The sequence below is a fragment of the Melozone crissalis genome, unplaced genomic scaffold (genome assembly GCF_028551555.1).
Source record: "Melozone crissalis strain CALT ecotype California unplaced genomic scaffold, PUWL_Pcris_2 ptg000244c_1, whole genome shotgun sequence".
Lineage (NCBI taxonomy): Eukaryota > Metazoa > Chordata > Aves > Passeriformes > Passerellidae > Melozone > Melozone crissalis.
In genome coordinates, this window is record NW_026536003.1 from 850156 (window position 1) to 873053 (window position 22898).

The window sequence follows — 22898 nt, forward strand, 5'->3', positions numbered from 1 at the left end:
ATTATTAATTGGAGCATGAAACAGCTGACAAGATTGACGTCTATATTCATGCACACAACTTGGCTGATGTACTCTATCTACACTTTGGACATCCCCATGACATTTGACACAAGGCAGTTATGAATGAAGCCTATGTGTTTTGGAATAATCCTTGATTTCCATTTATGATTTTGTGGAAATTAGTTTCGATTTTTAGTGAATTGTTTTAGAAAATAATTTTTTAAAGTTAATGCTTGTATTAATATGTGTTGATTGCTTTTGCTTTTGATTATTTGTGACTGGTTTTAACCCTTTAAATATTGTTTTAAAAGTAATATTGTTTTAATTAATCAACCATTTGTGAAAATTATTATGATAATCAATATTATGTTTGTTTATTGTTTCCCTTTCCCCCTCCTTCTCCTATCCTTTCTTTTCCTTCTCTCACTCTCTTTTTCCTCTCTTTCTATCATCCCTATTTTTCCGGGTTATACTACCAACGTACGGCGAGTTCTGCAGACTCATCAATGATGCTTGAGAGTTCTGCTGATGAAGATCCCTCAAGACAATCGTGACTCACAAGGTCATGTGAGAGTCTGTCCGAATTTTCCCTCATCTGCCTCACAATCGTCATTGGGGGACCACTGAAGAGAAGACACCCCCTGTCTGAAATCTCTGTCTCCAAGGGAGAAAGTCATGTGCCTGAGACCTGAGAGCGTTGCTAAGCCATTGTTTTCATAGGTGTTCTTTGCTGTGTGCTACACTGAGCCCAATGAGAAGAAGAAGGGGCACCGTGCCCTTTTTGCAACAACAGCCTTGGGAGCTCTCCCACCTCTCGGCCTGGCTGGACTTCTCCTCAGTTTCAGGTGGTCCCCCCACAGAAGACCCTCACCTGTTTTACAACCACCGTGACAGACAGACTGGGATGGAAGGAGCCTCTCCATCAAGGACTGAGACATGGAACCCCCATGTGAAAAGGCCCCTCTGCTCCTTCCAAGGACTGGGACTGAAACCCCCAGCCCGGGGCAGGTGTGTGGGGGAGGCAAGCTGACCAAAGCGAGATGTTTGCCTGCAGGTTGTGACCCCTGGACCAAGAAGACAATGGCTCTCGCTTACTGCTGAGAGCATGGACTACCTGTTACATCTATTCCTCATTGTATCTGTTTCCCCCCCCTCGCAATTTCCAATGGAGTTATCATAATAAAAACCTCTCAGTTACTGAGAGACTTTGAGATCTCCCTGATGTAACAGGCGGATCCTGGACTGGACTGGACCAAAGGACTTTGTCTCTACGTTTGGTAGCTCTATCCCCCTCTTTCTCTCTCTCTCTCCTTTGTCTCTCTCTTCCCCCATCTTTTTCTCTCCCTTAATCCCTCTATCGCATGTCGGTTCTTCGTGCATCCTGAGATCAAATCCATGAACCATTACGAAACCCGTCCATGAGAACGGATCGTGACACCCCCCGAGGATCCCTCCCCAAATTCCCCCCCAAAGGCCCCCAGCACCCCCAGACCCTGCTAAAACCCCCGCAAGTTCCCCCCAGACCCTTCCCAAATCTCCCCCAAATGTCCTCAAGACCCCTCCCCAAATTCCCCTCACGACCCCTCCAGGACCCCTCACCTGTCCCTGCGCCTCCTCAGCAGCTCCCGGAGCCCCCCGTCCTCTCCCAGCCCCTCCCCCGCTCTCTCCAGCGCCTCCCGCAGGACCCGCCCGAGCCCGGGGCGGCTCCCGGGGGTCCCTGAGGGCGTCCCGGGGGGCGGGGGGGGGCAGGGGGCGCCCGTTCAATGCCCGGCCCCATAGTCAGGGGGCGCCGCTTGAGGCTCGGCTCTGATTGGCTGGAGTGGTGCGGGGAGGGCGGGAGTTGGTGAGGGGAGACACCCGGTGATTGGTTGGTTACATAGAGGGCGTGGTGATAGACAGGAGAGGGGCGCGGGAGGCGGGCTTTGCGGAGTGGAGACGCCCAGTGATTGGTCAGATTGAGGAAAGAGAGGCGGGCATTGCTGAGGGGAGACGTGCAGTGATTGGTTGGATCGGGCGCATGAGAGGCGGGTGTGTCTGAGGGGAGGCATGCGGTGATTGGTTGGATCGGCGCACGGGGAAGTCGGTGTTCCTGAGAGGAGACCTGCAGTGATTTGTTGGTTTGGGGCAGGGTGCGCCGTGATTCGTTAATTTGGGAGATGAAGTGCGGTGATTGGATGGTTTGGGGCAGGACGTGCCGCTATTGGCTGGGAAAAGCCAGGGATTTTTAAGGGAACATTCCCGGTGTTTTGGGGAAAAATTCTCAGATTTTTAAGGAAAAATTCACATTTTTTGCAGGAGAAACATTCCCAGTTTTTTGAACCCACATGACCCAAATAACCCAACTAACCCCAAAATACTCGAAATAACCCCCAAATAACTCCAAACAATACTTAGAAGTCCCTCAAATAACCCCAAACAAATCCAAATAACCCCCAAAAAAAGAAAACAAAACCCAAATTAAGTCAAAAAAAACGCAAATGACTTCAAGTACACCTAAAAAAAGCCCTATATAAAACAACATAAACCCCAAGAGCCTCAAATAATTCCAAATAAGCCCAAACAAACCCAAATACATCCAAATATACCCAAATAAACCTAAAAAATTTCAAATAAACCGAGTAAAACCCAAGATAAACCACAAATAGTCCATAAATAACCCCAAATAAACCCCAAACAAACCCTAAATAAACCCTAAGAAAACCCAAGTAACCCCAGTTCCTCCCATCTCCACCCCAAAACAGATCCCGACCAATCAGAATGTGCGGTACTGATGACGTTCCACTTGCTGGGCACAAACTCAGAGCACTGGCCCCGCTCAGCGATTTTCAGCCAATCAGCGCCCGGCCCCACTCTGACTCATCACTTGCCAGGCACATACCAAGGCCTCTCACTGCGGTAAATACTCAGAGACCGCGCGGGGTAATTTCCAGCCAATCAGAGCGTGTCTCGCTGATGACTCATCAGTTGCCAGAAGCGGAATATGGGGGCGGGGGGCGGATGATGACCCTGGGGATGGATTGGAGACCCCACGTTAATCCAAAACGGGGTCGGGACCCCAAAACGGAGCAGGAGGGGCCTGGAGCCCCCAAAACCAAACACGAGCGAGAGGATTGGGAGAACGATTGGAAAGGGGAGCGAGGGCGGGGAAAAGAGGGGGGTGAGACCCCAAAAATGAGCTGGGAGGGGAATGGGACCCCCAAATTGAGGTGGGAGGGAGGTGGGACCCCCAAACAGGATGAAGCCAATTTTGTTCCTGGAATATGTAAAGTACTTTACGGATATGCAAAATGTCGATGAATATGCAACAGGCTGATGTCATGGGAGACAAGGACAACTGAGCAAAAGTTGTTATGGCCACGAAGACCCCCCTAGTTATTTTCGAGGACACCCCTAATTATTCTGGTTTTAATTACATCAGCCTGTTGCATATTCATGGCCCCTCATGCATATCCATAAACTAATCTACATATTTCAGGAACTGTTTTACATGGCCCATCCTTGAGGGTGTCTCCCCATTTCAGGAGCCTCCACTGAAATGGAAAATGAAAACCCCCTCCCTTTTACTATTATCATTGTTATTATTATTATTATTATTATTATTACTATTATTACTATTACTACTATAATTACTATTATTATATTAATCAATTTTGAAATTAAGGGGCTCTCAGGGAAAGATACGGGAGTAGAAATAACAGTTCTTTATTAGGAAAAATTAAAAATATAAATGCAGTAGTACAAACAAAAAAACCAGTGACACAGTCAGAATCCTCTGGGAATCCAGTGAAAAAGGTTGATCCTTTAGGAATCCAGTGGAGAACATGGCTGATCGTTTGGAATCCAGTCGGAAAAAGGGCTGATCCTTTGGGAATCCATTTCTTATCCCCCAAAGACAGGGTACAGGAAGGGCCGTGGAGTTATTATAGGGCATCCCAAGGGTGGAGTTGGGGTTTGGGTCAGGGGAGGAGTTCCTAGCAACACAAGAAGGGTGAGATCAAATTCCTGCCTCTTGGCAATGGCAGCACTCCACACAGAACCTGACCCCAAATCCTAAATTCCCTCTAAAACAACTGAAAAGTTATGGAACTTCAGATATATTCGAAGCTTCATTTAACCCAGTTTTGGGTGTTTTTAAAGGATGAAGGTGAAGCAGAGGAAAATTAAGGCCAAACCAAAAGGAGAACCAGCCAGGTGTGTTCCCAACATGGATCACAGGGAATGTGAGTGACCAGGGCTGTGCCCAAAGTGCCTCCTCCAGTGGGGGATGGAGCTGGAGCAGCGCACGAAGCTCTGCCCGCACTCAGGGCACTCCCAGGGCTTCCCCTACTGGTGCCTCCGTTGGTGTTGGGTCAAGTTAGAGTTGCTGGAGAAGCTCTTCCCACACTGGGGACACTCGTAGGGCCTCTCCCCAGTGTGGATGCGCCGGTGGGTGATGAGGGCAGAGTTCTGCTTGAATCCCTTCCCGCAGTCGGGACAGCGGAAGGGCCTCTCCTCTCTGTGAATCCGATAGTGCTGGAGGAGACAGAAGCTGGTTGGAAACCTCTTCCTGCATTTATCACACTCGTAGGGCCTCTCCCCAGTGTGGAAGCGCCGGTGGTTGATGAGAACGGAGTTCTGCTTGAATCCCTTCCCGCAGTCGCGGCACTGGAAGGGCCTCTCCTCTCTGTGAATCTGATAGTGCCGGAGGTGACAGGAGCTGGTCTTGAACCTCTTCCCACACTTGGAACACTCGTAGGGCCTCTCCTCAGTGTGGGTCCTCTGGTGCCTGATCAGGTTGGAGCTCCGGCTGAAGCTCTTCCCACACTCCCCACACTCGTAGGGCCGTTCCCCAGTGTGGATCCTCTGGTGGCTGATCAGGCTGGATCTCTGCCTGAAGCTCTTCCCACACTCCTCACACTCGTAGGGCCGTTCCCCAGTGTGGATCCTCTGGTGCACAATCAGGTTGCACTTCCACCTGAAGCTCTTCCCACACTCCACGCACGTGTGGGGCTTCTCCCCATCATGGAGCTGCTCATGGAGCACCAGCTCCGAGCTCTGGCTCCGTCTCCGGCCGCCTTCCCGGCCCAGGCTGGCTCTTTCCCCCTCAGATCCCCGCCGGCTGCGTTTGCAGCCCCTCCTTGTGCGGCATCTCCGGGGCTTTTCCTCCCCGTTGGCTTCCTGCGCCGTGGAGCCGCTCAAAACGGCCTCTGCCACCAGGTTCTGCCGCAGGCATTTGTCCTCCCTGCTCTCCATGCTCAGCTCCTGCTCTGGGGGAGGAAGGACAAGGACAGGATGGGATTTGCCTCCGTGCCACAGGCAAGGGCAAGGAGATCCCCCCAGGGCTGAGCTGCAGCCAGGGCCGTGCTGGGCTGGGAGATGGAGCAGCACAGAGGGGAAAGGGGCACTGACTTCCTCCTCACCTGCCTCAGTGTCCCGGGGCATCTTCCTCTTCCTCACAGCCTCCCTGGGGGTGGCAATGGGAAATCCTGGTTTGGGGAAAACAAGGGATGAGAGCGTTTGTAGGAGTGTCGGGGGGTAGGACGGTCGGGACGGACGGAGACAAGAGATCTCTGCAGCCAGGTCGTGGAACTTGCGGTTTATTGCAAAGGGCCTGGGTGCAGGGCCCTGCTTGGAGCTGCCAGGCACAGCTCGGAGCAGGGCTGAGAGAAGAGAGGGGTAGAGAGGATGAGAGGGTAACAGAGTAAGACAGGAAGGAGCGTAAGAGAGTAACGTTCCCATTACAACACAATTAATTTTCTTCTGTGTTGAATATTCTATTTCTCACCAACCAATCTAGTACGAGATACAAATCCTAGAGCATTTACATACAGCGTGTAAGAATCATTACATCACCATACTGTGTTACATTTTGCACCCTAAAAACTCCTCTTTGGACCCCTTCTGCTGAGCTACTAGGGTCTGGATCTGCCTGCAAACAGGGGGAATTGTTTCATCAAACGGGGATTACCTTCAGTTGGGCCACACCATTGTTTTCCAGTTGTTCACTAACTGAGGTATCTCAAAGCTTACTTTCATTTTAATCTTCCTTATACTTTCTATATTCTCAAAGTCTTTTGCCAGACAATCATATTTATAAGGTTTTCCTGTTTCATCTTCCCCAACACACATTGAGTTTGAAGGTCCCTCTGCCCAAGTCCATCTCTACAAGTCACTGTCCACCTGGGCTCCAGAAAAACCTCCCAAACACCAAGATTCAGCCCTGAAAAAGCCTCCCAGGAGTTCCCCGTCCCTGGTCCCTCCCCTCTGGTGTTCAGCAGCTCCCCCCTGTCCCAGCTGCTGGGGTCACGCTTGGATTGGGGGTCCCCCTTGTGCCCGGTGCCCGCCCTGCCCAGGCTGCTGGCAGTCCCAGCAATCCCAAAAGCTCCCCCCACTTCGCTCTCCCCATTTCGGGATGCCGGGGCTGTTTGGGCTCCCGGGCTCCCTTCTCCCCTCATTCTCTGCTCTGGGCTGCAGCGGCTCCAAGGAGTCCCCCCTGCCCCTCTCAGGCTCTTGAGGCTCCCGCCAATGGCGGCGCTCCCCCCTCTCTGGGCTCCCCACTTTGGGCTCCTGGGGGACACAGGGCTCTGCTCCTCCAGGCTGCCTCTGCCGGCAGCCGCCACCGCCACCTCCGATGTACCCCCAAGGGGCCTTTTCCGCTCAGCCCTGGACTTCTTCATTCTCCAAACATTCCCCCAAAAAACCCAACCCAGGGACCCGCCTCAGGATATCCGTGCCAAGCTCCCCCTCCCCGCTCACCAGTGCGATGGAGGGGGGGGGGGGGGGGGGGCGATGATCCCACAGCTGGGGGCTGCGAATTCAGGCAGCGTTTGACAGCTTGGGTCCCTCAGCTCAGCCGCAATCCGCCTTTGTCCCTCCTCTTCCTCTTCCTCACACTCCTCCCCTTCCATCCCCCATCCTCCTCTCCCTCTGTGTTATTCCCACCTCCTTCTCCTCCTTCCATCACTGCTCTCTCTCCGCCTTCATCCCTCCTCTTCCATCCCTCCTCCCCCTGCTCCTCGTCCCTAACCCCACCTCCTCCTCCCCCTTCATCCCTGCCCTTCCCTCCCTCCTCCTCCTCCCCCAGCAGCAGCCACACCCTCGGTGCCCCGTTCCCGCAGCCCTCGCAGCCCGCGGCAGGAGCGGGGATGGAGCCGGGACAGGTCGGGATGGGCAGCGCGGGGCTCTCGGCTGCTCCAGCCGCTGCGGGCGGGGGGAACCCGGCCCGGGCCAAAGGAGAGGCAAACTGGGCAAACTGGGGGCTGCACATCCAAACTGGGCCTTGCTGGGGACCCTGCCTGGCCACTGCCAGCCCCTGGGGCTCCTCTCGGCACATCCGCCAGGGGGGAACGCACACAGGGCTGGGGGACCCCAGCAGTGGCAGCACTGCCAGGGACTGGGCTGGACTGGGATCGTACTGGGAGTGACTGGGACTGTACTGGGTTTGTACAGATATCATACTGGGATTGTACTGGGACTGTACTGGGATTGTACTGATATCATACTGGGATCATACTGGGATCATGATGGGACTGTACTGGGTTTGTATTGACATTATGCTGGGATCATATTGCCATGCCAGGGCAGACTGTGATCGCACTGATGGACACTGGGATCATTCTGGGATCATACTGGGAGTGACTGGGACTTTACTGGCTTTCTGTTGACATCCTATTGGCATCATACTGGGATTGTACTGAGTTTGTACTGACTCCATGCTGCCATCATACTGGGATCATGCTGAGATCACACTGGGAGTGAGTAGGAGCCTGGGGGGGGGGAATTGAGACCATGTTAGGGGTAAATGGGATATACTGGGATGAACTGGGATGGTGAGAGGATGGCTAGGATCATACTGGCAGTGAGTGCCACTACACTGAGGCTGACTGGGAGTGCTTGGGAGCAAATGGGATCATACTGGAAGGAACTGGAAAGATGGTGGAGGGAACTGGGGTACCCTGGGTATATACTGGGGCTGACTAGAAGGAAAATGAGGGTGAAAGAGAGCAACTGGAACCATGTGGAGCACAACTGGTACATTCTGGCAGAGAGTGGGAGCACATTGGGCTCATATTTGGATCATACTGGGAGGGACTGGACTAATACTGGGAGGAACTGAGTGTCACAATGAGCACTCCCTGCACATCATCCCCCATACTGGGCCTGACTGGGAGCAACTGGGAGCAAATGGCATCATACTGGGACTCACTGAGTTGATTGAGGAAGCAACTGGAACCATGCTGGAGACAGCTGGGACTAAACTGGGAGAGATTGGAAGTAAGTGGGATTATACTTGTAAAAAATGCATATTTTGTGATTGGGTTTTCCCAAATATTAAAATGAATATTATATGTCTTGTGTTAGAAAGTAATGCTGTATTAATTATCTTAAGTAGTGGGTTAAATATAGTTTTAGGTTATTAAAAAAATGTTAAAATAGAAACTATGCTTGGTAAGAGGCTTTTTTCCAAGAAATGACTTGCAGCGAGACAGCAGTCACAGGACACCTAAATCTTTCAGAGAAAAAGAATTTATTGCTCTCTTGTCAGAAGAAATGAACTTCTTCCCACCTCGAAGGCGCTGTTAGGATTCAGAGGAAGAAGGTGGCACTGACCAGACAGAATCCTGTGTTTGAATGGAATTTATGCATCATGTATGAAGTGTATGAATATGCAACAGGCTATTGTTTTTAATGGTTAATCCTGCGTTAACAGGTGTCCTTTTTCAGGCCCGGGTGTCCTTTTTCAGGGGTGTCCTTTTTCAGGCTCGTGCTGCCCAGAAAAAGGTACTCAGACATCCGTAACTCTTTGTATTTCTTGTCTCATATTGTCCTAATTCGATTTATCCAAATTGTTATTACTCTAATTGAATTGCAAATTTTTATAACCATTTTATTACTATTAAACATGTAAAATTTTAAAAGCAAGTGATTGGCACTTTTCACAATTTTGGTAGCAGAGGATGGTTACTAACACCTCGCTGCCGGTGCTTTAGGAGAGTCAGAGTGGGGAAGGCGCGCCCTGCCCCGTTGGCAGCCTCGCTCTGTCTCCCCGAACCTCGCTCTCTTACTCCTTTACTCTCTCATCCTCTCTACCCCTCTCTTCTTTCGGGCCTGCTCCGAGCTGTGCCTGGCAGCTTCAAGCAGGGCCCTGCACCCAGGCCCTTTGCCATAAACCGCAATTCCATGCCCTGGCTGCAGAGATCTCTCGACTCCGTCCGTCCCGACCGTCCTACCCCCCGACACTCCGACACCCAAGAGCATCTGGGGTTGGACAACACAGCTGGGTTGAGGGATATCCAAGAGCACCGGAACTGGCCAGAAACACCTAAAATTGTAATAGGTGATGTGAAACTAAAAGGTACCTTATTGTTGTCTTGTTGTGTGTGAGAGCGAGTCACACACAAAATCAGCCTCAGCTTCCCGGGCAGGTGGGAAGGGGGGCTGTGGAAAGAGGAGTGTGTGACCCACAAATAAGCCATTGTTCTCCTGGGTGTGGGGGCTGTGGCATAAGGTACAGGTGACCTGCAAAGGGGCCATTGTCCCCAGGGCGTGTGAGGGGGCCGTGGCTAAAGAGTGTGAGTGACACACAAATCAGCCTCACAGGTGAACGGCACCCGAGGCAGCAGAGTCAGGGCCCTCCCAGGAGGCCCGGAGATACTGAGACCCAGAGGCCACCCCAAGGCGAGGGGGGGCCACAGGGACCCGCGATTCTCTGTCAACAGGGATCCACTCTGTGTCCTGAGGGTGGGAAAGAATGTGCGGAAGGGAATGAGAAATAAAAGTGAGTGAATGTAAACGAATGAAAGTATAGGTAATGTATATTGTGTATTTTAAGCTTCACTCTATTTCCTTGGAGGGAGATGTATTGTATTGAAAGTAGTGTGAGAAAAAGATTTTTTATTTTCATGAGTGTAGTTGAAAGAAAAGTGGTATTTAGGTTGTTAGTGAATTTGAAAAACAGAGGCAGAAGATGAATAGATAAGATCTTGAAAAATGAGACAGAAAACCAGTAAGTTGGACACAGGGGAAAAAAAATAGTCCTCTGGGAGTTATGTTAGCTAACAGAGATACAAATCCTTGCAAAAGGAGAAAATACAGGGTATGCAGTAGTCGATGGGAAAAACATGCAAACTATGGAAAAAGGGAAATTAAACTTAAACTAGTAAGCTCAAACTTGTGAATTATATTCTTTAAGAAGAGCACTAGAATATTTAACACAAAATAAAGGAAGTATATATACTGATTTAAGGTATGCCTTTACAGTAGCACATTCCTTTAAAAAATTTGGAAAAGGAAAAAGATTACTTAATTCAAGAAGAAAAGGACTAGTACATGAGGAGCTTATTTTAGAGGTTTTAGAGGCATTACAATCACCTAGAAGAGATAGTTATAGTACATAATAAGAAACCCCCAAAGGGAAAGACCCCAGAAATAAGAGGAAATAATTTGGTGGATCACGAAACTAAGGCTGCAGCAGAAAATGGAGCTGAAAGAGTTATGTTAATATTAACTCCAAACCAAAAAAACTGGAAATTCCAAAGTTTAGGGAAGCCGAGAAAAAAGAATTAAACAAGACTGGAAGTGACCAAGATAAATCAGGGAAATGGAAACTTCTTGATGGAAGACAATTACTTAATAAAATGTGCTTACTAGGAAAATATTAGAAGACATGCATCAGAAAACCCACTGGGGTACTCAAGCTCTGTGTGATCATTTTTTAAGGAACTATGGGTGCACTGGGATTTTTGGAGTGGCCAAGCAAGTAACTGAAAGATGCTTAATTTGCCAAAGGATAAATAAAAAGGTGAAGAGAAAAACAACATTAGGAGGTTGCGAGTTAGCTAGTAGAGCGCTTCAAAGTATCAGAGCAGAAGTTTAGATTTGCTAGGCTCTGGATTTATTTGTAAAAAAATCCCCATTTAATCTAGAAGAAAGAGAATATGCCATATGTTAGACAGGAGATTTCAGGAGAATAAACATCTCTAAATCATCAGAAACACCCGAGAAAAAACAAGAAAAAGAAAACAGGAAGTGAGAGGGAGGGGAGCAGGAGGAAAAATCAGACAGAGAGTGGGATCCTCTGCAGGTCTTGCCCCCTCCGTTCGCGGCCCAGGCGCCTGTCCCGGGTCCCGGCTCGCTGCCCGCCTCAGCTCCGCCTGCCCCGGTTTCCATCCCAGGTGCGGCCTCACTGCCCAGGGCAGCTCCACCTGCCCCGGCGCTGTCGCTCAATTTGTGTGCCCTGCTCCCACTGCCTGGCCCGCGGCCGCTCTGCCGGCCGTGCTGGGCAAGATGGGGGTTGCTCTGTCCTGCCGCCTGCTCCGAGGTCACCGCGCCCACCGCACCCAGGGGGGGTCCCAGCCATCCCATCCCCGCCTGCCCTGCCCGTGCCACCTGCGCTGGGCACCGCCGCTGCTGCCGGGCTCTCCCACCTGCCTTTGTTCTGCCGGCAGCTGCCGGATCAGCCGCCATCAGCCATGTGGGGGCTGCCCACGCTCCGCCTCGGGCTCCACGGGAAGATCCCCCTCTGGCGATTCCGGCAGCAGACCCTGCCCACACTCCCACCGAGCCTCGGCGGGATATCCTCCCCTGACCCCGTCCTGTTTTGAGTTACGTCCCCTTGGTAACCACAGCTCCGGCTGTTCAGGGAAACTCTCTCTCTCTACAGGAAGCACCTCACCGAAACACTAGGAGCTCAGTTAAAAGGCAGCCCTCTCCAAATTCTTTCTCAAAACATGAGAGAAAGGCTAGAGAAGGTAAAAAAGTGAAAGAGTGAGATGAAGGGATTGCTCTATTTCCGTTCAGAGAGGTTCCCATGGGAGGGATGCGCTGCCCCGCCCCAAGGGAGCCACCAGCGCCCCTGCCGGCCGTGCCCGGAACTGCACCCAAGGGCAAAGCGCCGCAGCCCAAAGGCCGGGACTGGGTCCGGGCTCTGTTTGCTGTCAGTGCCGCAGCTGTTGGTGTTTCTTTGCTTTATTATACACACTAGTAAAGAACTGGTATTCCTATTCCCATATCTTTGCCTGAGAGCCCCTCGATTTCACTAGTCTAAAAATGAAGAGGGAGGGGGTTTGCATTCTCCATTTCAAGAGAGGCTTTTTCTGCCTTCCCGGGCAGACACCTCTCTTGGAAAGCAAGACAAGCAGCCACAGGCACTGAGGGGGCTGCAGGAGGGGCACAAGAAGGCCCTGCAGCACCTGGGCACAAAGGCACAGCAGGTGAATGCAAGAAGGGAGCAGCAAAAGGCCAAGCTGAAGGCAAAGGCCAGGGCACAGTTCCTACAGCCCCTGAGGGATCAACCCCAGGGCCCAAGGGGGCCCCAGCACCCAGGGCACGGCTCGGCCACAAGCACCTGGCAGAGGCATTGCCCTCCTCGGCAGGGGAGAGCCCACCCAAACAGCCCCTGGCAAGGAACCAGGGCTCCAGCTGCAGGGCACAAGGACACTGCAAGCACAGACAGCAGCACCCTCAGGACCAGCAAGTCCACCCCTTGATGGACATGGACTGGCAGGGCTGTCACAGCTCCCATCACACCAGGGACCCTCCACACTGCAGCCCTTGAGAACATTCAGGGTGGGTCTGCATTGAGAGGAGGCATTTCCTGATGGACACAGGGGCCTCTCAATCCACTCTGAATCTTAGACCCAAGGGGGAAAAATGCGAAAAATATGTTTGATTACTGAAGGGATAAGTGGGAAAGATGTATCGTTTTAACCAACCGCTATTAGTAGATCCGAGAGATGGATTTGAAATGCATGAATTTTTATTTACTCCTAATTGCTATAATGATTTACTGGGAAGGGATTTGATCACTAAACTCAGAACAAAATATTATAAAAGGTGGTAACGAAGCCAGTTCTTTTGTACATCTGTGTCAAATGTCTGACGAGGCCTATGCTGAGGTGAACCCAGAAGTGTGGGCAGCCCCAGGGAAAGTGGGAAAATTAGATATGGAGCCTCTCCAAAGCACTCTGAAGCAACCAGGACAAGTGGCGTCTAAAAGCAACACCCTGTTCCAGGGCAGGGAAGGAAGGGGAATCAGACACAGCGCAGGTCACCGCCCCATGCTCAGCTCAACCCGCCCAGCTGTGGGTGCTTGTGAGAGCCTGGCACTGAAATGCCCTGAGCAGGAAGGCTTCAACATCTTCTGCTGACACCATGGCACCTAACGGGGGCAAAAGCAATTCTCACTGCTTCAGCAACCACTGGAGCAGATATCAAGGCACATTCTCCCACACGAAGCTGGGCTGGCACTGAGCCTGCCCTGGCACTTTGCTGCTGCCAACACCCAGCCAGGACATCGGCTCCTGCCTAAGGAGTGCCAAGCAGCACCACTGGTGGCCAAGGGGCCCATGCCAAGTGTCCCTGAGGCCAGAAACAGCCGCCAGCACAGCTCAACACGGGGGGACCCCTCAGCCTGGCCTCAAGGGCTCTGAAGCCCCGCAGATTTGCACTTCCCGCCCGCAGCAGGAGGATGGGAGGCCGCCCCTGAGCCTGCCCTGAAGGCAACGCAGCAGCAGCCAGGGCTCCACAGCGGGCCAAGCCCCTGCGCCTGCCCACAGATCCTCGCCTGGAATCCTCTGCAATCCTGGCCACCCTCCTCTGCCATCTCCAGCCCCTGGGGCCAAGCCTTGCTGCCACTGCTGCAGCTTCAGCGCTGGCTGGGCCTGCACTGCCACAGCTGCTGGGGAACACCACGGCACAATTCCACTCTGGGGCTCACGGACACCCACACTCTGGGCTGCCTGCCATTGCACTGCTGCAAAATGTACCGAGTTTGGTTCTTTTCAATCTTATTTCTCTCCTCAGAAAGGTTTGTCTTTGCCTTGGGGAAATGAATTTTAAAGGTTTTTTTTAAGGGCTTTTACACCACTCAATGGAGATGAGTTTAACATCTCAACAGACTGGGAACAGCCCATAAGACACCCACAGAGATAACGACCAGCAACAAAACATCAACATTGCCCAGCAGCAGGAAGAGAAGCTCCATTCCAGGCAGCCTGCAGAGGAGCTTTAGAAATGCAAATGAACACTGCTGGGCAAAGTGTGGACAATGCACCTGGGTCTCTTGCCTGTGGCAGGAATTGGGCTGATTCCCTCTGCCCCTCACCCCAAGCTCTGCCTGCTGGCACTGATGGAATTTGCACAGCTCAAGGCAGAGCCCAGGGGGAGGATATCTGATCCTGCAACGCAAACGGGTGAAGCGGCAAAGGGAAACAGCAAGTGGACAATGTTGGGAAAACTTCACATTAAATAAATGGGGGGAATCATCCCTCTGCCCACACCAACATGTGCTGTCACTGTCTGTGTTATATAGGGTGTATTACAGCACTGGGGATTATTTTGCTACCTAAAATTCAGGGAAATCAGTTGGGAATCCAAGGATTTGATGATTTAATTAGAGAAAAGCAGTCAATTGATGCAGCCCTGGCTGGAGAGAGTGGCCAAAAATGGAAAAAGATGAACGGCCAGCAGAACAAATCCTACAACACCATGGACCAGCCCCTGGGAACCCGAACCAATTGATATCAGGAGCCACAGAACCCATTTCTCATTTCAATGGCATCATTAGATTACAAGCTCTGCTCAGAATAATAACCAACCAGACAGCTCCAGCTCCTGACCTTCCTGCCGACCAATCCACTGAAATGAGGAACACAACACTTCACCATGGGATGGGATCAGATCATCTGTTAGCAGAAAAAGGAGGAGTTTGTGGAAAATTAAAATACTCAAACTGCTGTTGACAAATAGATGACAAAGGAAAAGTGGTGAAAAAAAAAACACCACCAGAAACAAAAAAGCAGCTCATGTATTGGTCCAAACGTGGAAAGGATGGGAATGGGACACGGTTTTGTGGCTCCCTGGCAGACCATGGGTTAAACGAATGCTGTTTCTCCACTGATGTGCTACAGCAACTCTCATCTTTTTACCATGCTCCACACCTTGAGAGTGCAGCTCATTCAGCAGCTGAGCGAGGGGCCAGGGACTTGGAGATAAGGAAGTAACGGGCAAAACCACCAGCTTCAATAAATGTTACTAATTAACATGGATTGCTGCTCACAGAAAGACCCGCAAAATTCCTGAACTTCGACAAGAATAAAAACTTAACAGAGCCGTGAATATCGGCTGTTCTACAAAAGTGGGGGTGCACATTAACGAGGACATGCACTTGGCGGATCGGGAGGTCTGAACCTTCCAAGCACCTCAGCCAGGGGGCAAAGGGAGAGGGAGATGAAGCCGGGAAAAAGAGGATAAAAAGGAGGCTGCGAACTACAACAATGGCAGAGAGCGCACGGCAAATGCCCCACGGCCTCTCCCTCTGCTCAGCAATAAAGTCACTTTTACAGGACTCCTCTGTCTCCTCTGCGCACAGAAACCTCCGGCCACGGGAATTCCCCGCACAGCCCCGGGCACGGGGCAGCCCCCTCTGTCCCAGCCACAGCAACCGGGCCGAGCCAGCGCTGCTCCGGCAGCGGCTCCAGCCGAGGCAGCGGCCGCAAGGAGACCGCGGGCAGCCGCTCCCGCAGCGCCCTCACGCCAGCGGCAACACGGGCCGGACACGGCACAACGAACCCGCCCGAGCCCCCGGCCGCCCCCGAGGCCCGCAGCCAGCCCCGAGCCCCCGCACAACCCAGCGCGGCTCCCACCTGCGCTGCGGCCGCCTCCGAGCTCCGCCGCCGCCTCACCGCGCTCCGGCCGCTGCCGCCGCTCGCGGGCCCGCACACACGCTCCGACAATGGCGCCGTTGCCCAGCCACGGCCGCCCTCAGCCCGCCGCCGGGACCCTGCTCCGCCCCGCTCCCACCAATCAGCGCGCCACAACCACGACTGACGCCACCATCGCCCAATCCCAGCCAGGGGCGGGCTCTGCACACGGCACAGCCCCGCCCCGCGCTCTCAGGGGCCCCCGGGCTGCGTGAGGGCAGAGCCGGAGCTGAGGAACAGCCCTGGAACGGGCCCGGGCCCGAGGGGGATTGAGCTGAAAACACAAACAAACTTCTCCGCACCTCCCGCCACGGCTTTCCCGGCACTGCGGCTCCGGTGGCTCCCGCTCATCGAGAAGCCCTGGAGCCTCACTTCTCCTACCCCTAATTAGGAGCATCAGGGCATCGCTTTGATTTCCCCCAAAAAGAGAAAACCGCCCCAAACCCCTGTGGATGAGTGGGGGAGGGGAGAGGTTTCTGGCAAAAACTCCCAAAACTCAGGGCAGGATAATGAGAAGTAAGTGAAGAGCCTTAAATGCAGCTTTCCCCCACGCCTCCCTCCTTCCAGCTGCACCTCCTACCCCGGCAGTGCCGCAGACAGGGAATGGGGCCGGGCTCAGTTCATCCCCCGGGGCTTCTCCCTCTGCTCAGGGACAGGAGTCGTTCCCCTGCTGCACCCTGGGCTCTCTCCCACCGGAGACTTCTCCAGGAACTTCTCCAAGCCGAGTCCATCCCACGGGGCACAGCCCCCTCCAAGTGCTGCAGCGTGGGCCACTGTGCCCCGGGGTCAGTCCTGCCAGGACAGGCTGCTCCAGCGGGGCCCTCTGGCCACGGGGTCACAGCCTCCCCTCAGCGTGGCTGCTCCGGGCGCTGCAGGGGGATCTCTGCATACCCATGGATCTGCAGGGGCATCTCTGCATCCCCATGGATCTGCAGGGGGATCTCTGCAGCCCCATTGATCTCTGCATCCTGCACCGCCGTTTTTGGAGGCACCAGGAATAGGCTCAACTCTGCCTGAAGCTCTTCTCACATTCCCCAAACCCTTCCCAGCACAGGGAGGGTTTTACCTCCTCACAGCTCCCCAGGCTGGGTTTGCAGCCCCTCCTCGTGTGGGATCTCTGGAGCTTTTCCTCCCTATTGCATTCCTGTGCCGTGGAGCCGTTCCAAATGGCCTCTTCCACGAGGTTCTGTGGCAGGGATTTGTTCTCCCTGGTCTCTGTCCACATCTCAGTGCCTGGGGGAGGAAGGACAAGGAGAGGGAGAGACAGGGAGAAGGGAAAAGGAAAAGGCAGAAGGAGAGGAAGGAACAAGAAGGAACAAGGGACGAAGGAGATGGGAAAGGAACATGATGGATGAAGGACAGAATGAGGAGAGGAAGGAAGGTGGACAAGGAGAAGATGGGATTTGCCTCCATGCCAGAGGAAAGGGGAAGGAGATCCCCCCAGTCCATCCCTGGCAGGATGGCGATGGCAGTGAGGCTGTCCTGCAGCGATGCTGGGCTGGGAGATGGAGCAGCAGAGAGGGGAAAGGGGCAGTGATTCCTCCTGCCCTGCCTGGCTGTCCCAGCCTGGAGCGTCCTGGCGCTGCCGAGGCCCTTGGAGCGTCCGGCACTCCGGAGCCCGAAGCTCACGGCTGCTTTATAAAGCTGACAAAGTCAGCAGGATGGGTCTGGGTATGATCTGCAGCAAACTGGGTTTATTGGTACAGGAACAGGGGACAGAGCTGAACAGGACCCAGGGACAAAGACAGGGTGCAAGCTGAGGGCACAGGGGGTTTTTATATGGGGTAGTGAGGGTGGAGCTGAGGGTCAGGGTCCAATGGATATGGGGGAAAATGGGGCAAAGGAGGGGTTAAGGGTCGGGTCAGCTAATAGGGAAACAGGGGCAGAGGAATGCAGTAAATTAGGGCCAATGGAGGGACAGAGAGGGAGAACATTCTAGGGACTAACCAGGGATGGGTAATAGGGGGTGAACTAGGGTATTTAGGCCAACAGGCCAATGGGGTAACATAACTTTCCATAAATCAGTATGTGCCTGCAAAGGTCTATGGGAGAAGCAAGTTTCTCGCCATAACCTTGAAATCTATTCTTCTTATTGGGGACCAGTCCCCCACGGGTGGGTGATTGAGACTGCCATGGGCCTCCACACCAGTGCATCTTCCTTTTCCTCGCAGCCTCCTTCTCCTCCATCCAGACAAAGTTTAGGATTGACAAATCCTGGCTTTGGGGGAGGAACAAGGTGTGAGCACATTGGGTTTTGTGAGAAATGAGCCTTGCTCTTTAGAATTTTTGAAAGTTTAATAAGGAATAATAAGGGGCAAATCAGTAACAGTGCTGGGTGCTTGGCGATGGCCAGAGGCACACCGGTTAACCACAGCAACTCTTCTTGTCTAGGTTTCCCATTGTATTGTTCAAATTCATATTCATAATGATTATACATATTCAAACATTTCTTTGAAGTCGTTTACATGTTCCAGGAATTCTTCAGGTTGGTTTGACCCCCAACCTGTCTTTTTAGAGCACGTGCAGGAATCGTGGATTGCTGTTTTGAGGGTTGTGTGTCACTCCCTCACAAGGGCCCCCTGTTCTGTGGTTTCAGCAGGTGACAGTTATTGACAGTGGAAGGGTCAGTGGCAGGGCTCCTCATCACATCCCTTCCTTAAATGTTATCTGACCATGCAGACGGTTTTAGCTATTTCCACAAGTACTTGAAATGAACATTAGCTATTTCACAAATATTTCTGAAGTGGTATTGTCAGTTATTTACAAAAATAAAAGCATTGATTATTATTTTACAACTACAGCTACTTCTGCAAAAGTTAACATTCTAATGTACAACACATGGCATCCACTGTAATATTTTTCAAAAGCCAAAACTATAATGTATGTTTTTCACACTCTCCAAAAACTCAAATATCATCCATAAATGATGTTCTGAGGATATGAGCTACACCGGGGCCAGGGCATTGGCCACAAAAAGCTGGCAAATTATACTATAGAAAAAGCAGTTAAAAGTGATTACAAACTGCACTCTATCAAAACCAGTGGATTAAGAATAGATTGCAGAAGTCAATACATAATAGCAAAAGCCAACACTACCCAGTTATTTATAACAAACCCAGGGCAGGTTTTTCCCTTGCATGGAGCACTTGGGCCTTCCCCGGGCCCCTTCTGCCCTCGTGCAGAGCCGGTGGCATTTTCCAGCACACCCAGTTTGTAACCAAGAGCCGGGTGCAGCCGAGAAGGCTCCAAGCGCCTCCTTCCAGGCTGACTCTGCAGGTGCCGAGGCTGCTCTGGGCTCTGCCAGGGCTCTGCTGGGGCTCAGCTCTGGGCCAGGCTGGGCCCGCTCTCCCCTCACATTGCTCCGGGCAGCTGAGGCACAGCGGGAGAAGGAAGGGACACGGCAAGGCAGTTGAGGGTTAAGAGAGTTTTTATTCAAAAAACTGCCATAACAAACAGGCTGTCCTAACTACCATAAACTAACTACCAGTGCTAACTACCCTAACCAACTACCAGTGCTAACTACCATAACTAACTAGTTGTCCTGACTACTGTAACTCAAAGCTGTCCTCAAGGGCTTCATCTCCCCCGCTGATCCCTCAGTTGCTTCGCTGCAGTGATCAGAGGGGTCAGGCTGGAGAGAGGCTTGGCTGATGATAAAAATGGGTGCTGCCCAAAGGATACAAAGGAAAGAAATGAACTGTTACTTTCCAGAGTCAAGTTCCTCACAGGCTCTGTTGCAACAGGACAAAGGGAAATGGTTTGAAACTCAGGAGAGGGAAGCAGGCTCAGATTAGATCTAAGGAAGAATTTTTTAACCAGCAGAGTGGGGAAACACTGACAGAAGGTGCCCAGAGACGTGGGAGGTGCCTCCTCCCTGGAACCATCCAAGCTCAGGTCAGGCAGGGCTCTGGGCCCCCTGAGCTGCTTGAAGATGTCCCTGCTCGCTGTGGGGCACCAGGCCCAGATGAGCTCCAAAGGAGCTGCCAAGCCACAGCAGGCGAGGATTCTGCTTGCTCTGCGTGTGGAACGCAGCCAGACTGGAGACTGTCGGAGGGGGCCCCACAAGAAAACCCCTCCCTGGCGCTGCTGCTTCCCCTGCAGCCCCTGGCCCTCAGCTGCAGCAGCTCCTGGGCAGCCCAGCGCCGCTCCTCGTCCGGCTCCAGGCTGCACTCGAGGCAGTCCCGCAGCAGAGCCGACAGGCGCCGGGGCTCCTGCAGCTGCGGGGTCCCGTTCTGCCGGATCAGAGCGCGAGCCTGCAGGGAAAGCAAACTCAGCGCTCTGCCAGCTCCCTTCACACCCACACGGGCTCACATCCACCCCGGGGCCTCAGCCCCAGCTCCAGGGGCACTTTCCTCCCTGCCACAGATGCTGCTCAGAGCTCATTTTGCTATGCCAACCAAAAACCCACACCCTGGGGCTGCCACAGCCACTGCAACATCCAAATGATCTCGCCTTGAGAGCCAGTTTCACTGGCTGACTCTGTTAGTAGGAACCTCCATCAGAAATAGCACATTTTGCTTCTCCAAATGTGGACACCAGGTTTACAGGCCATTTTCCAGAGTCAGTGTGGTCTGCCTGTGTTATTTCAGAGGATTCTTACATCAAGTGCATCTCTGCAGTGCCACCGACACTCAAGTAAATGCATTCCTGATGCCCCATCCCAGAAACTGCCAGGCAAGAAACAGGAGGTTTGTGATGCTGAAAGCTCAGGCTTGGTGACACAGAGAAAGTAGCTTGGACTAGGAAAGAAATACGTTAGACTATGGGGATGTTAAACAATCATCTTCATGTTCTCGACAAGTTTCCCAGTGAGGAGAATCAGGGGGAAGATCATCTTGCAAAATGTCCTTTAGAAGCTCCTGCAGAAAACTTGTTTTGTTTGGGGCTGGGATGTGGGGTTGGTGTGGGTTTTTCTTGCAAGGTAACATTAGAACTGATGCACTTGCTTCACATTTCCAGCTCATCCTCACAGCCAGATGAGCTGCAACAGTTTAAATCCCAAAGCAAATTATTGCTGGAGATTGCAGAATTTTCATCTGTGTTGGTGCTGGAGTGCTCTGGGAATTCCCTTCCCATGTGCAGAAACCTCCAGCTGCTGCTCCCAGTGCAGGGTCCCCCTGTGCTCACAGGCCTCTGCAGCCACTGCAGAATTTGCCTCTTACCATGGCCGCCGTTGGATTCCCTGAAGTAAGGAGGTTCTCCTTCCACCATCCCGATGGTCACAATGCCAAAGGCCCAGATGTCCACCTTGGGGCCATAAGGAGATCTGGTCACAGCTTCTGGGGCCATCCAGCGAGCAGTGCCCAGCATGGAGCTGCGCTGGTCCTGCTCAGGGCTGAGCTGAGCACAGAGGCCAAAATCAGCTGAGGACAGAAACAAACCCTGTCAAAGGCAGCTGGAATGAGGAAACCAAGCACCAAGATTCCCCACTCTCAGTCTGAGAGTGCAGTAGTGAAGTCAGCTGGAAAAGTCCTCAGGGCTGTAGCCAAGGAAAGATGGAACTGGACCCTTCAAGAAACCATGGAGGAAGGGGCGGGGGATGTGAGAGAGAAGAGGGGAAGGAGGCGGGAGGAGGAGCGGGGAGTGGGGGAAGCGATTGAACCGGGGGAAGAGAAGGGGGAGATGAGGAGAGGAGCAGAAACAAGAAAAGTAGCGGGGACCCCCGGCCTTCATCGAGGTGTCCACGGGGGGCCAGGAAGATGTGGAACCCCCAGCCAGGTGTGTTCCCAACACGGGGGGCTCTGACCCTGGGGGTCACCCGGGATTATCCAGCGTGGATCCTCCCACGGGGGATGGAGATGGAGCGGCGCACGGAGCTCGTCCCGCACCGGGCACTGCGGGATCCACGGGCAGCGACCCCTCCCCCCGGGCCCAGCCCCCACCCTTTGTCCCCCTCCCTTTGCCCAAATCCGTCCCATCGCCCCCCCCAAACCCCTCTCCATCGCCCCCCAATAAACGGCCCCGGGGCCAACTGGGAAGCTTTATTGGGAGCACTGGGAGCAGGCACTGGGCGGGGACAGAGCGCCAGCGGGGCTGGGGGGGACACGGGACCCCCCCAGAATCAGCGGAGCGGGGACGGAGCGGGGGGGTCCCGGCCGGGCCCGAGCCCACGGGGAGGGGCTGCGGCCGCCGCCGGCTCAGGAGCTCTGTGGGCAGAGAAAAGGGGGTGACACCGGGCTGGGGGCCCCGGCGGGATCGCACACTCTCTGCCACGGCGGGGACGCCACCCCCGGCACCCGCCCTGACCTTCTTGAGCAGGGAGAAGCCGAGCCCCAGCGCCAGGAAGACCAAGCCCAAGACGAAGCCCCCGATGCCCGTCAGCATCTTGCTGCGGGCGGCGTCCGGCGGCATCTCTGGGGGGTCCGCAGGGCTCAGCACCCCCAAAACCTCTCACCGACACCCCGAGCCCCTCCCAGCGCCCTCCCTGTGGCCCCCAGCCCAGCCAGGAACCACTGAAACCTCCCTCCGATTCCTTCCCAGCCCCACCAGGACGCACTAAGACCACTCCCAGTCTCTTCCCCGCACAACCAACCTCAACCCAACCCCTGCTTTGCCATTCGCGATCTCCTTCCAGCCCGTCCAGGCTCACTCCAACTCCCTCCATTTACACCCAGCACCCCCAAACTCCCTGCCAGGCACACCCAGCACCCCCAAACTCCCTCCCAGTGCCCACCAGGACCCCCCCAACCCCATCCCACTTTCCCCAGCGTCCCCCAAACCCCTTCCCAGCCCTTGCCCAGCCCCTCTCCCAGCTCCAGCCCGGCTCTCTCCAACTCCCTCCCAGTGGCTCCCAGCACAGCCCAGCGGCTCTGCCAGCGCCCCCAGGGGCTCCCCCGTACCCCAGTGCCGCCTCGGGGGCTGCTCCAGGCTGACGTGCTCCACCTGGCAGCTGTAGCTGAGCCCGCGCCGGGGCGGCGTTTCCAGCAGCACCAGCAGCTGGTAGGTCCAGTCCCCGTTGGGGACCACGTCGGTGGCCACCACGTGCTCCGAGAGCTCCTGCTGGCCCTGGAACCACCTCACCTGGATGGCAGCAGGGTAGAAATCCATCACGGAGCAGAGCAGGCGGCCGGGGCCGGGCTGGGAGCTCGAGGGGGGCACCAGAGAGATGGACACGCTGGGGGGCACTGGGAGAGACAGAGAGAGAGAGCGGGGACACTCTGGGATCAGCTGCGAGGCAATGGGAGAGAGAAGGGAGAGCTGGGCAGGGCTGGAGAGGGA

General features: G+C 53.8%; 1 pseudogene; it reads right to left on the reverse strand.

Moving 5' to 3' along the window:
• LOC128949482 (zinc finger protein 850-like) overlaps positions 1 to 22898 on the reverse strand; it is a 190508-nt pseudogene that overhangs the window by 50397 nt on the left and 117213 nt on the right.